Here is a 13,926-nt window from a genome sequence, read left to right as displayed (position 1 = left end):
ACAGAATATGTCTAAATTGAGAAACAGAAGCAAAACGTCTGAATTTGGTGGACTGACTGACTCGCCGATAAAAGACAGACATGTGTGGTATTCTAGATAATAGTCTAATGTAAAGACTGCTAAGAGAGCAAAATTTAGACCTGGAAAAAGCAATAGCACTCTAGGGCTACAAGAACTGTCAAAATGCGGGCAAAAGATCTGTTCAGTGAAACTAACTACAACATGGATGCGTGACATAAGCTGTTTAACAAAAGGTGTGCAAAAGTAGAAAGAGAGACGAGACCAGCAAACAAAATGAAAGGGATAATCGAAAGTCATGTGGTGCACAACTTTGGAGACCTAGTGGACAGCCAGGTGTAGGTTAAGACCAAACTGCACAGTCAACTTTCATAACAGTCACGCTGTGGCACTCTGTACAGTGAAGAAAGCACAGCCACCACGTTGAGGGTCATTAATGACTGTTTATTTTGAATTTAGCGCGCACCCCTTTAAGGGCAGCATGGGCTCAGCCACCATGTGTGTGGTGATGTCATAATCGCTGCCCGAGGTGCGCACTGAGACGGAGGCTTGAATCAGTTAGAATCCCTGACAGTGCCATCTTTCCATGGCTGCCCCACCATGTGGTGTTATGGGTGTTGTAGTGGTGCCCGCTGCGGTCTTCTCCAAATGAACACAAACTATGCCAAGTCCAGATCCGTGGGGTGGTGGGATGGCCGGGTGCCATGGCGTGATGGGGGTGGAGGGGCCAGGGAGGCCAGTTTCCTGCAGAGATTCACCAGCAGGTACTCCCCCCTCGGGTGCTGTGCCCACTTCTGGGCCGAAGAACTCGACGGGCAGGGAGAGTGGCACACCATATACCAATTCTGATGACAAGGCTTGCAGGTACTCCTTGGGTGCCATCCTGATCCTGAGGAGGACCCAGGGCAGTTCGTCTGTCCAGTCTGGGCCGGTGAGACGGGCCATGAGAACGGACTTTAGTTGCTGGTGAAACCTCTCTACCAAACCGTTGGACTGTGGGTGATAGGCAGTGGTGTGGTGGAGTTTAACCCCCAAGAGTCTCGCCAGCTGGGCCCATAGTGCAGAAGTAAACTGGGCGCCCCTGTCGCTGGTGATATGTGCTGGCACGCCGAACCGTACAATCCACTGGCAGATGAAGGTCCTAGCGCATGTCTCTGCTGAAGCCTCTCTAATTGGGATGGCCTCAAATCTTGTGGCTCAGTCCATATCGTAAGTAGGTAGCGCGCCTCTCTGGATACTGGCAAGGGGTTGACGACATCAATGTGGATGTGCTGGAACCTCCGCACTGACAAGTCAAAAGGTTGGATTGGGGCCTACGTGTGCCTGTGGATCTTGGCCTGGCACTTGGTGCAGTTCCTAGCCAGCTCCGCCACCTCCTTCTTGAATCCGTGCCACACGAATTGCTCTGCCACCATCCACACGGCTGTCTTCACCGAGGGATGAGCAAGGTCATGGACTAGACTGAAAACTCTTGCCCTCCACTGCAGTGGGACTGTGGAGGCGTCACAGAGCAGTGCATCCGGCCTGTGGGACAACTGGATGCCTTTAAGGTCCAGGCCCAAGATGGCAGTCTGGAGGGTTTGCGTCTCCGCGTCGTGCTGCTGGGCCTGGGCTAGCTGTGTATAGTCCAGGCTGGGGGCTATAGAGTATTGATGGATGGACAAGAGAGTGTGTCTGCTACCACGTTGTCCTTGCCTGCCCTGTGCCGGATGTCAGTAGTGAATTCCAACATGTAAGAGAGGTGGCGTTGTTGTCTGGCTGACCAGGGGTCCTTGGCCATGGCGAGTGCCCGGGTGAGGGGCTTGTGGTCTATGAAGACTCTGCCCTCCAGGAAATAGTGGAAATGACGGATGACCAAGTACAGCACCAGGAGTTGACATGTACGCGCTGTACTTGAGCTCCGGCAGGCACAGCTGCTGACTGAAAAAGGCCAGCGGGCGCCATTGCCCATCCAACCATTGCTCCAGCACTCTCCCCACTGGCGTGGCTGAAGTGTTCACTGGGAGTGCCAAGTGTGCCTCTGGGCGTGGGTGCACCAGCAGCGTCACACTGGCGAGGGCTTCCTTCGTCGCCATAAACACCTTGTCTGCCTCTTCCGACCAAGATAAAGTTTTTTCGTTCACGGCGATCAGTGGGAATAGTGGACGTGTGGTACGGGTGGCGCTGGCAATGAACAGATGGTAAAAGTTCACCATCCCTACGAACTCTTGTGGGCCTTTGAGTGTGGCAGGTTTGGTTAAAAGTTGGACAGCTGCCACCTTTTCTGGTGCCAGAGCGGCCACTGCCACCAAGATGGTGTGCCCCAGGAACTGCAGCGACTGCTTTCCGAACTGGCATTTGGCCACGTGGACCTTGAGGCCGAACTCCACCAGCCAGGCAAACAGGATGCAGAGATGGGCCTTGTGTTCTTTGCGATTGCGACTGGTGATCAGGATATTGTCTAAGTTGATAAACACAAAGTCCATAACCCTTCTCACTGCGTCTGAGGTGCTGGAACGTCTGGGCTGCATTCTTCAACCCAAATGGCAGACAGAGGAATTCAAAAAGGCCAAACGGGGTGATGATCACAGTTTTTTCAACATCGTCAGGGTGCACTGGGATCTGGTGATATCCCCGCACCAGGTTGACTTGGAAAAAGAGCTAGGCGCCATGGAGGTTGGCCAAGAAATCCTGTATGTTGAGGGACTGGGTACCTGTCGGGAGTTGTGGCGTTGTTTAGCCGTTGGTAATCTCCACAGGTTATCCTGCCTCCTGACAATTTGGGGACCATATGGAGCGATGAGGCCCAGGTGCTGTCTGAACGGCAGACGATCCCCAACTATTGGAGCCTTGAGAATTCCTCCTTCGTCTGCTGTAGTTTTTCGGGGGGCAGTCGTCTGGGCTTGGTGTACAATAGGGGGCCTTGCGTGGCGATGTGGTGGAAAACTCTATGTCTGGGTAAGGCAGTATTGAAGCGTGGCTCCAGGATGGCATGGAATTCATGGAGTATCTCAGTGTACTCATCCCTGGTGGCAGCCATGGTATGATTTCGGGTCTGCAGGCATTCGTGGTGTCGAAACGCACGGAGTGGAAGGTGCGAGCGATAACCAGGCTCTTGTCCTTCATGTCAACCAGCAAGTCATGAGCCCTCACGAAGTCGGCCCCCAACAGCACAGTGCCCACCGAGGTCAGCACAAACCTCCAGTGGAATTTTTCTTTGCCGATATGGATCTGCGCCCTGTGGGTGCCAAAGGTCTTGATGGTGGAACCATTGACCGCCCGCAGGGTTGGACCGGGCAATCGGGTGTGAGTCTCTAGCTGCTGTAGGGTGTATAACGCTCAGCTCGGCCCGAGTCCACCAGGAAACAATGGCCGGTGGACTTGTCGGTGACATGAAGGAGGTTGTTTGCGTGGCTAGCCATTGCAGCCATCAATGGTGGCTGGCCTGGTCGTTTCCCTGGAAGCTGCAGGGTTGGGGGCACTTACGGGCTCGGGTTCCCCAGTGCTGGTGGTAGAAGCGCCAGGTCGGATGGCTCTCTTCTGGCTTGTGCTTGGGGGTGGTTAGTGGTCAACTGGTTCCTGGTCTTGAAACCTTGTTGAGGGCAGCCTCGTTCTCCCTCTTCGTGCACCAGAGGGCATTCGCTCGGGCTGAGACTTTGCATGGGTCAACAAAATCCTCGTCTGCCAGGAGCAGCTGTATATCTTCCAGCATTTGCTCGAGGAAAATCTGGCGGAAGAGGAAGCAAGACTTATGATCCTCCGCCAGGGCCAGCATTTCACCCATTAACACCGATGCCCATGCAGGTGCATGTTGCTGTGGGGTGAGACCAAATATACCCAGGAGCAAGTTCTTGAGGATGGCATATTTACCCTCAGTTGGAGGATGATGGATGAGGTCGTCCACCCTGGCTGCTTTGTCCTGATCCAATGCATTCACAACGTGGTAGAACATCGTAGTGTGAGAAACAGAAGTACCTTCACAGAATTTGCTTGAGACAAAAATTGAGAACAAAGAACTTTTATTATTCTATTACAACAATGCAAAGTTGGGTGCTTCCCCTTACCCTGGGAATACACACATACACTGCGGCTCACCCAACTTTTATACATTTCATTTCAGTACGGAGATACCTTCCCCCTAATGTTATAGATAGAGAACTTAGGTTAAAATGGCTTAAGTTAAAATGTGATGATTAATCATAAAAAGGGAAGCCAGAACGGACAGGGAGCTTACTAGCAGCCAAGGACAAAAAGTTCAGCTGGATATGTTTTTTTAAACATATCTTTTCATGGTCATAGTGAGAGACATGCAGGAGACAAAAGATTGATAAGAAGGGTGAGAAACAGAATTTAGTGTATGTAGAGTTCGCAGCGTACGTAACGAACGTGATAATTAAAAATGCAGTTGTACTTAGAATGCTTTTGCAATACTAACCAATTAAAACAGTATTAATAAGAAGGGGAAGGGCAAACAACAAGGGTATAAAAATCAATGCACTGTATGTATCGGGGCTTAACTGGTGAGAAGCCAGTTGAGTCCAACTCTGCAGACTTGTAAATAAAGCTTGTCGTGTCATCAGTTTTAAAGAGACTCATGTGTGAGAAGTTTTATTTCTGACAAATGGGGGCTCGTCCGGGATCTACACTTCAGCCGTGAGGGGAGGCGAGAAGAGGGACATCGGAGGTGGTGCACCCCGCTGAGTTCAGCGGCTCCTAGTCCCTTGCTCGTCGCTTCGGGCGGCTTGAGCGAGTGGTATCCGGACAAGGTGACACGACAAGACGGAGAGGAGAAGGGTGACGGTTCAATCCCCGAGAAGTGACGACTTACGATTGTGGTGTGGGGATTGGGTAACAGGTGTAACGGGATACACCTGTTTGGATAAAAAAAACCTAACGTAATAGATCAGGTATAGAGCTTTTGTCGTGGCGTGAGGACCCTGTTGTGGGACTCTAGGATAGACCCCAGGGAAACCTCGGCAGTAACTGAAGGAGGGACAGCACCTCCGACGAAGTGCCGAGAAGAGAGGGGTCGACCCCAGGGAAACCTCAGCGGTAACCGAAGGAGGGACAGTACCTCCGACGAGGCGTCTGAGAAGAAGGGAGTAGGGTCCAGAACGAGAGGGTCCTCAGCAACGGTAAACGGATCTAGGTGGGAAAATGGGAGGATCAAAATCTAAGGGCTCGTCTGAAAATTCAGGACAATTCCTGGGAGTTCCCCTTTACAGCCCTTTGGGGAGAATGTTTGAAAATTGGGATAGTAAAAGATAGAGACAAAAACAAGAAAAAGATGGTTCAATATTGTCTCCTTTGGTCGAAACAACCTATTAAAGGTTCCTCGGTCTGGTGGCCGAAATTTGGATCTGATGAGGATTGGGTTAGACAAGCATTAAACATATATGTAAATTCGAGACCAAAGGTGAATCAAGAAGAGTCAGCATATGATTTTGTTGGGTTCCCTGGCCAGGATCCTTAACAAAATGTTTTAAATTGAGGGTAGCGGGAGAAAAGAAATGGGAACCTCTGGACAACCTTCCCCCTCCTTATATTCCCCCGGTGCCTACTGCGCCCGAGGAAAGCTCATTACCGGAGGGGAAAGGTGATGAATCTGATTGCCCCGAAAGGGGCCGGGAAAAAAAGGATGAATTAAGGGAGTCGGACCCTAAACTTCCACCGGTAAACCGACCCTGGACAAGATCCCAGACTGGTCCAGGACCATCAAAGTTTTCAATAAGCCTAAATCCCCTGAGGGAAGTTCCTATGGGAGGACCGGGAGGGGGAACGGGATATGTGAATGTTCCCCTAACTAGTACAGAGGTGCGGGGATTTAAGAAAGAAATGAAAAAGTTATTGGAAGATCCTATAGGACTGGCCGAACAGCTCGACCAATTCCTGGGACCAAACACATATACGTGGGAAGAGATGCAGGCAATAATGGGAACATTATTCTCACCCCAGGAGAGGCAGATGATTCGACGGGCTGCCCTCCTCATGTGGGAATATGAACTACCTGGGGACCCCAGACCCCATGAACAAAAATATCCCTTAAATGAACCCAGGTGGGACAAACGAACACCCGAGGGATTGGCAAGTATGAGACAATATAGAGAGTGGACAATTAAAGGGATACGGGAGGCTGTGCCAAAGGGTCACAATTTCACCAAGGCATTTGGGAACCACCAGGGGAAAGACGAGTCCCCTACTGATTTCTTGGAGAGGGTGAGAAAGAATGTCCAACAGTATGCGGGCGTGGACCCTAGTACACCAATGGGTGAACAGCTTATTCGAATTGAATTTGTTTCCAAATCATGGCAGGACATTAGAAAGAAACTAGAAAAGGAGGAGGACTGGAGCGAAAAACCCCTAAGCGACCTGTTAAAAAAGGCGCAAAAAGTATATGTGCAGAGAGAAGAAGAAGATCAAAAGAGGGCGACAAAGGTTATGGTACAGACTATCCGACAGATGAATGCCGAATCCAGAGGGGAAAGAAAACAAAACCTTCCTCTAAACAATCCAAGATATCCAAGAGAGGGAAGACCCCGGAGGGTCGTTAAGTGCTATTACTGCAATGAGGAAGGACACTTTAAGAGGGAATTCCCCCGATACAAGAGGGAATTGCGTGCCCTCGAACTTATGGAAGAAGATTAGGGGGGTCAGGGGTTCCAAATGTTGGGGACCAAGTATAAGAGGGAACCCCTGGTAAAACTAAAAATTGGTCCCAAGGGAGAAGAGGTGGTGTTTATGGTGGACACAGGAGCGGAACGAAGTAGTGTAATAACTGTGCCAATCGGGACTGAACCTGTAAAAAGTAATTTGAAAATTTCTGGGATAGAAGGGGCTCCCAGAATGGTATCAATAATTCCCCAAGTAACAGTGAAACTGGAAGAAAGAGAAGGGGTACAAGACCTCTTGTTGTTACCGTCGGCTGGATTTAACCTCCTAGGAAGGGACTTACAGGCTCTCCTAGGTTTGGGTGCTCTCCCTGTGGACGGAGAAGTGCGAGTCCACCTCTGTGCTCTAAAGGAAGAGGATGAACGGCAGATTGACGAGAGAGTCTGGTATAAGGAGGGAAATCGAGGAGGTCTGGACATCCCACCTTTACATGTCACATTAATACCAGGTCATCAGCCGGTAAGGAAACGTCAGTATCCTATTTCTTTGGAAGGGAGAAATGGGCTACAGCCGGTAATTGAGACTCTAATACGAGACGGACTATTAGAAGAATGCATGTCACCTTATAACACCCCTATACTCCCAGTGAAAAAGTCAGATGGATCCTATCGCCTAGTTCAGGATCTAAGAAGTTTGAATGCTATTGTTCAGACCCGCCACCCAGTGGTGCCTAATCCCTATACTATTATGAGTCGGATTCCCCCAGACCATGAGTGGTTTAGTGTTATCGACTTGAAGGATCCCTTCTGGACGTGTCCATTAGAAGAGGAAAGTAGAGATATGTTCGCATTTGAATGGGAAAATCCATGGACAGGTAGACGGAGACAGCTTCGGTGGACTGTATTGCCCCAAGGGTTCACTGAATCTCCGAACCTGTTTGGACAAATACTAGAACAAATCCTGGCGGACTATCCACAATCTGATGATTCCCAACTAATGCAGTATGTGGACGATTTACTATTATCAGGACCCAAGGAACAAGAAATGAGGGGAGATACAATTAGACTCTTGAATTATCTGGGGAAAAAGGGTCTACGGGTGTCCAGGAACAAGTTACAGTTCGTTGAGAGAACTGTGGTATATCTGGGACACCAGATAAGTAAAGGACAGAAACGGATTACCCCTGAACGGATTGCGGGAATCACTAGAATGCCGTTACCCCGTAATAAGAAGGAAATAAGACAATTCCTGGGACTCTTAGGTTACTGTAGGTTATGGATAGAGGACTACTCAGCTTTGGTGAAGTTTATGTATGAAAAACTGACAAATGAAAATGAATATCCATTGAAATGGACCCAGGAGGAGGAGGGATGGTTCGAGGACTTGAAGCATCGCCTGACACGAGCCCCAGTACTCACTCTGCCCTCTTTAAAACAGCCCTTCCAGCTATTTGTCACTCATAACCAAGGAACAGCTGTGGGAGTTTTAACACAGGAAAAAGGCGGTCAGCGACACCCAGTGGCTTTCCTTTCCAAAATGATGGACCCAGTGTCTCGCGGATGGCCGACGTGTATCCAGGGAGTAGCGGCTGCTGCTCTGTTGGTAGAGGAAGCACGTAAACTTACTTTTGGAGGAAAGATGACTATGTACACCTCCCATTCTGTGAGTGTTTTATTAACACAAACTGCCCATCGATGGCTGACTGATTCTCGCATATTAAAATATGAAACCATTTTAATGGTCGGAGAAGATCTACAGTTTGCAAAGATTAATAGCTGCAACCCAGCTCAGTTTTTATACGGCAGTGAAACAGAGAGAGAGGTGGAGCACGACTATGTCGAGTTGACGGATCTTCAGACCAAGACCCGAGAAGACCTTTGCGATACTCCTCTGGGAGAAGGATATGAATTCTACATTGACGGCTCCGCCAGATGTGTTGACGGAATGAGAAGAAGTGGGTATGCTATAATAGAAGGAAATACTTGGAAAGTAGTAGAATCCACGAGACTACCCGGAAGCTGGTCAGCACAGTCCTGTGAACTATATGCCTTGCAGAGAGCCCTCAGAATACTGGCAGAGAAAACTGGAACGATTTACACTGATTCCAAATACGCATACGGGGTAGTGCATACCTTTGGTAAGATCTGGAAGGAGCGTGGTCTAATTACATCAAGAGGAAAGGAATTGGCACACGAACAGATGATTACTCTGACTTTAGAAGCCTTGACATTACCCCAGGAAATAGCAGTGGTCTACATACCAGGCCATCAGAGGGGAGATACCCCGACAGCAATTGGAAACAGACTGGCTGATGAAGAAGCTAAAAGGGCAGCCATGCAACAAGAAGTCCGTTTGCTGACCTTAATCCCAATAAGACAAGGCATAAAGAAGGCTCCCATTTTCACTGCTAAGGAAGAAAAGGACATGGCTCAGCTGGGCGCAAGCCAGCTGCCTGATGGAACATGGAAGACACCAGATGGAAGAATGGTTCTAAATAAAGAAATAACTCGCAATATTTTAAAACACCTGCATCATCAGAGCCACTGGGGCACCCAAGCCTTATGTGACACAGTGCTTCGAGAATATGTGTGTAAGGGAATCTACACCTTGGCCCAACAGGAGGTGCAGAACTGTCACCTATGCACAAAAATTAATAAGAAGGTAATGAGGACAGGGACCATGGGAGGTCAACCATTAGCCATACGCCCTTTTCAACGTATCCAGATCGACTTCACAGAATTACCTCAAGTCCAAAGATGGAAGTATCTGTTGGTGGTAATAGATCACTTTACCCGATGGGTGGAAGCCTTCCCAACAGTAAATGCTACAGCCTCTACAGTAGCTCGCCTCCTCCTAGAGCAGATAATCCCCAGATATGGTATAATGGATTCTTTTGACTCAGACAGGGGTCCACATTTTTGTTCAAAAATCCAGCAATTGATTTGTAATGCATTACAGGTCTCTTGGAAATTGCATACCCCTTGGCATCCACAAAGCTCAGGGAGGGTTGAACGTATGAATGGAACCCTAAAAATGCAATTGACAAAATTAATGGTGGAAACTAAAATGCCTTGGATAAAGTGTCTGCCCCTGGCTTTATTGAGAATTCGTACTGCCCCACGAAAAGATGTAGGGTTGTCCCCTTATGAAATTATGTTTGGGCTTCCCTTCTGGAGTACAGTTGAGGGGTGTCCCACCTTGGGGGAAGGGGATATATTTGTTAGGAACTATTTACAGGCACTGTCACGCTCTCTTACAGATTTACGAAAGAGAGGACTATTGGCACAAACACCGCCTCTAGACTTTTCTTTACACAAAGTGGAACCAGGAGACTGGATTCTCATCAAGACCTGGAAAACTGAAAAACTCCAGCCCCTGTGGGAAGGTCCATACCAAGTTCTCTTAACTACAGAGGCTGCAGCACGAACAAGAGAGAAGGGGTGGACGCACGCATCCAGATTTAAGGGACCTGTAGAGGCGCCTCAGGACCCTGATACGAACTCAGATTGGACTTGTGTTCCTGGAGAAAAACCTCTTACCTTGCGATTTCGCAGAAAGACTTGATTCACAATGTTATTGTTATGTTCTTTGATTTTTCTTAGTTTGCCTATGTCTTTATCAGGTGTGAAATGTAAGAAATGCAGAGACACATTGGTCCTGTTTCAGGACCGCTCTTGGGGAAGAAAGGAGGGTAATTTTATTTCCCATACCTCAGTTCCTGAGAAATGCTGGGCAGAAAATACCACCCAACATCCATATACCCCTTGTGTGGAAAAAGAAGGAAATAATATGGGTCATTATATACAGATTCCTAATACCACTCCTTTCCCTCTTAACGGTTGGAAGGGTGACTCAGGCCCACCATGCCCTGATGGACTCTGGTTTTGCATACACCAGCGTACTGTTCCAATAAGAAATTCCACTCCACACTTGGAGAATTTTTCCTCCTACCCCACGATCACGGTCATAAATTAGGAGTGAAGATTTTTGATACATTACACCGTCAGCCCCGCTTTAGCACGGTACATTTGGGACAATGGGGAGATGATTGGCCTCCAGAACGCATAATTCAATATTATGGTCCCGCTACATGGGCTCAAGATGGATCCTGGGGTTATCGTACTCCTATTTATATGTTAAATCGCATTATTCGCTTGCAAGCAGTCCTTGAAATTGTTACAAATCAAACAGCTCTAGCCCTGCAATTACTTGCATCCCAGCAAGGTCAAATGCGCTCTGCTATATATCAGAACCGTCTGGCCCTAGACTATCTCCTAGCCACAGAAGGAGGTGTATGTGGAAAGCTTAATTTGACTAACTGCTGCTTACAGATTGATGATAATGGCCAAGCCATTCGAAAAATCGCTGATAATATTCGTACTTTGTCCCATGTACCGGTTCAAACCTGGCATCCTTTTGCAAAATTAAATTGGATGGACAAATGGTTTGGAGGAACCTGATGGCGTACCTTATTGTGGGTCATCGGAGGTATTTTATTCCTCCTACTTGTTTTGCCCTGTATTATTCCCTGTCTATGCAGCCTGGTGATTTCCATGGTCCAACAGGCTATGCAACCAGGGGAACTGGGAGACCCCGTTAGAATTTTACTTCAGCACGAAATTAATTTATCATGAGACGTTTCTCTTCCCCGAGTTAAAATCCCCATTCATATATATATATAATACACACATTTTAAAGAGAGAAAGGGGTGGATTGTTATAGATAGAGAACTTAGGTTAAAATGGCTTAAGTTAAAATGTGATGATTAATCATAAAAAGGGAAGCCAGAACGGACAGGGAGCTTACTAGCAGCCAAGGACAAAAAGTTCAGCTGGATATGTTTTTTTAAACATATCTTTTCATGGTCATAGTGAGAGACATGCAGGAGACAAAAGATTGATAAGAAGGGTGAGAAACAGAATTTAGTGTATGTAGAGTTCGCAGCGTACGTAACGAACGTGATAATTAAAAATGCAGTTGTACTTAGAATGCTTTTGCAATACTAACCAATTAAAACAGTATTAATAAGAAGGGGAAGGGCAAACAACAAGGGTATAAAAATCAATGCACTGTATGTATTGGGGCTTAACTGGTGAGAAGCCAGTTGAGTCCAACTCTGCAGACTTGTAAATAAAGCTTGTCGTGTCATCAGTTTTAAAGAGACTCATGTGTGAGAAGTTTTATTTGTGACACCTAACATTCTGCCTCCTGGATTGGTTTAGCATTAGGTAATTCTGACTTATCAGTTTATGTGCCTTCCTGCAAACTTGTTAGCCAGGAAATATCATGTCTTTGTTCTTTACTCATTAATCAATCCCCAAGACTTGCTAAAGCTATTTACTTGCTATCCTGTTTTGAAGATCCTTATTTTATTATACTTTTATAACCCTTCCTCCCATTCCAGCATCCCTTCACCCTGATTTAACCCATAATACTTCATTTCTAATGAGCACTTGCTTGACTCCTCACATTCCAGTATCCCTTACAATGGCATCCAGAGATGTTTCTAAGGTAGAATTGTGCTTCCGCCTGCCCAAACCATGTCCACGGGCGATGGGTCCAGAAGGGGGGCAGCTTGACTGCCTCGGTGTTAACCTCAGCCAAATCCAAACTTTTGAGTCCAGAAAGGCATCTGGGCTCGTCGGGATCACCACTGTGGTGCTCTATACAGTTGAAGAAAGCACAGCCACCACGATGAGGTCATTAACGACTGTTTATTTTGAATTTAGCGCGCGCCCCTTTAAGGGCAGCGTGGGCTCAGTCAACACGTGTGTGGTGACATCATAATCACTGCCCAAGGCGCGCACTGAGAGGGAGGTTTGAGTCAGGAAGAACCTCTGAAGGTGCCATCTTCCCATGGCTGCCCCGCCACGTGGTTACACGCGGGGCCGGTTCGCCATGAGAGAGTGCGCCGCCACCACACAATACAAAAAAGTGTATCGCCAGAAGGAAAGGGGCAACCAGCGTTTCAGGCCTGAGCCCCTGGTCCAAGTATGAACGTTGCATACTTTTCTGTTCCACTCCCACATCGCCGTTCTCGGAAATTATCTCCCTCCCTGCATCATAAATGGGCAGCAGGTTTTACAGGCAAGAAGGTGCAGTCACCAACCGCACTGATTTTCTTACCGCGGGGGGGGTTTGCTGCACTGTCGCCGAATGCCAGGAAATCATCACTTCGGCCCTTCTCCCCTGTACACGCTGCACGCGCCTCCTCTGGCGAAGCGCCTGACCAGCGAGCGCGCGAGGCCGGTCCGGGCAGCGCGTGAAGTCGGCTGGAGGCGCCGGCGGCCGGACGTCGAGCGGAGGCGCGTCCCGGGCGACCTTCCCTCAGGCGGCGGTGGGTACGTTTCCTAGGCGCGGCCCTTGGCCTTCGGTCCCGGGTTCGGTTCAGGTGGTCCCGCGGGGGCTTCAGAAGCACTGGCTTGGGGCCAGCTGTTTACCCGAGGCCCACATGTGGATGGTTCACTTCAATCTGCCTTCTCCCGCCCCGTCCCCACCTCCTTCGATTCCGGTCCCCCTCCCCCCCCTTTCCCCCTCCCCCCCCCTTTCCCCCTCCCCCCCCCTTTCCCCCTCCCCCCCCCTTTCCCCCTCCCCCTCCCCCCCCCTTTCCCCCTCCCCCCCCCTTTCCCCCTCCCCCTCCCCCCCCCTTTCCCCCTCCCCCCCCCTTTCCCCCTCCCCCCCCCTTTCCCCCTCCCCCCCCCTTTCCCCCTCCCCCCCCCTTTCCCCCTCCCCCCCCCTTTCCCCCTCCCCCCCCTTTCCCCCTCCCCCCCCCTTTCCCCCTCCCCCCCTTTCCCCCTCCCCCCCCCTTTCCCCCTCCCCCCCCCTTTCCCCCTCCCCCCCCCTTTCCCCCTCCCCCCCCCTTTCCCCCTCCCCCCCCCTTTCCCCCTCCCCCCCCCTTTCCCCCTCCCCCCCCCTTTCCCCCTCCCCCCCCCTTTCCCCCTCCCCCCTTTCCCCCTCCCCCCCCCTTTCCCCCTCCCCCCCCCTTTCCCCCTCCCCCCCCCTTTCCCCCTCCCCCCCCCTTTCCCCCTCCCTCCCCCTTTCCCCCTCCCTCCCCTTCGGCCCCAGTTCCTCTCCCTCCCTCCCACCCACCCCTTGATGAAGGCTCCTGACCTTAAGTATTGATTGACCATTTCTACCCAGGGTGCTGTCTGAGTTCCTCCAGCAGTTTTTTTGTTGGCTCGAAATCAAAGCCAATAATTGTTCCATAAAGACCTAGCAAAATTTGTAGATTGATACTTGTGTTTGGCGGCATCCTTAAAGTTCAGTGAAATTTATTGTCAGAGTTCAGGTCCAGTACTCCTTAACCGAAAAGATCCAAAA

General features: G+C 49.5%; 1 protein-coding gene and 1 long non-coding RNA gene across 8 annotated transcripts in view; one reads left to right on the top strand and one right to left on the bottom strand.

Moving 5' to 3' along the window:
* Positions 1-441: 441 nt before the first annotated feature.
* LOC138741399 (uncharacterized) lies at positions 442-13,095 on the bottom strand. Its single transcript, XR_011343484.1, has 2 exons — positions 12,093-13,095; positions 442-3,986 (listed from the first exon to the last, which is right to left on the bottom strand). It is a non-coding gene; the product is annotated as an uncharacterized lncRNA (long non-coding RNA).
* The window catches only part of LOC138741376 (low choriolytic enzyme-like), a 99,108-nt gene continuing 97,568 nt past the window's right edge, over positions 12,387-13,926 (top strand). For 3 of the 7 annotated variants that reach the window (XM_069895419.1, XM_069895402.1, XM_069895409.1), the window contains exon 1: positions 12,387-12,701. The gene's annotated coding sequence lies outside the window, so the exon portion shown is untranslated. The other 4 variants (XM_069895372.1, XM_069895354.1, XM_069895382.1 and 1 more) reach the window with 4 other exon arrangements.

The sequence above is a fragment of the Narcine bancroftii genome, chromosome 1 (assembly GCF_036971445.1).
Source record: "Narcine bancroftii isolate sNarBan1 chromosome 1, sNarBan1.hap1, whole genome shotgun sequence".
NCBI classification, from domain to species: Eukaryota; Metazoa; Chordata; class Chondrichthyes; order Torpediniformes; family Narcinidae; genus Narcine; species Narcine bancroftii.
The sequence above is the reverse complement of the archived record's forward strand: the minus strand, read 5'-3'. Positions and strand labels throughout refer to the sequence as shown.